The sequence below is a fragment of the Penaeus monodon genome, chromosome 29 (genome assembly GCF_015228065.2).
Source record: "Penaeus monodon isolate SGIC_2016 chromosome 29, NSTDA_Pmon_1, whole genome shotgun sequence".
Lineage (NCBI taxonomy): Eukaryota > Metazoa > Arthropoda > Malacostraca > Decapoda > Penaeidae > Penaeus > Penaeus monodon.
In genome coordinates, this window is record NC_051414.1 from 3,656,632 (window position 1) to 3,657,420 (window position 789).

The following is a 789-nucleotide window of genomic DNA, read 5'->3' on the forward strand; positions in this document are numbered from 1 at the left end:
TTAGAAACAAAAATAAATTACTTAGTAGGGTTTTAACCAAAAATTAATTACAACAAAAATCAAGTCTTTTGAATTTGAAGGTAAAAAGAAATACCCTTAAAAAAAAGAAAAAAATTTTTTTTAATAATTTATCCCAAAATCTTAACAAAATACTTCAAAATCACAGTGAAAACGTAAAATTAAAAAATAAAGCAACAACGTACTTTCCACTGCATAATTATAAAAAAAAATCACTTTTTCAACCCTTATACTAACCCTTTTATAGTTTTAGTTGTAAAAATAAAATCCAATGCTACGTTTAAAAATTTAGCCAATCCGTTCTGCCAGGAGCTTTAAAAAAAAAGAACTGCGCTAAATTTGGGTCTGTAAATTAACTCTACAAATCTGAATAGTAATATATTCATAAAATCCACTTTTACAACGCAAAATAATTGAACATAACCCAACAAGTGAAAAAAAAAAATTTTAATCAAACAAAACTAACATTGGTTTGTTACAAGGTGGCCAATGAGCAAAAACATAAATAAACTTGCAAAAAGGAAACTAGCGAGATAGCAAGGAAAAAACCATAACCCAAGGTATCAAAAAAGTCCTCAGACAGCATTAAGTGTGGGAAAAAAATTATTAGAAAAAAATAAATAAAAAAAAATAAAAAATAATAAAAATCAAATATAATATAATAAAAGGGGATTGGATAGATTGAAGTGAAGAATAAATGAGAAGCTTAAAAACCTAAAATCTATAAAAGAAATGCCAATGGCTAGAACACATTCCAAAAAAATAAGATCC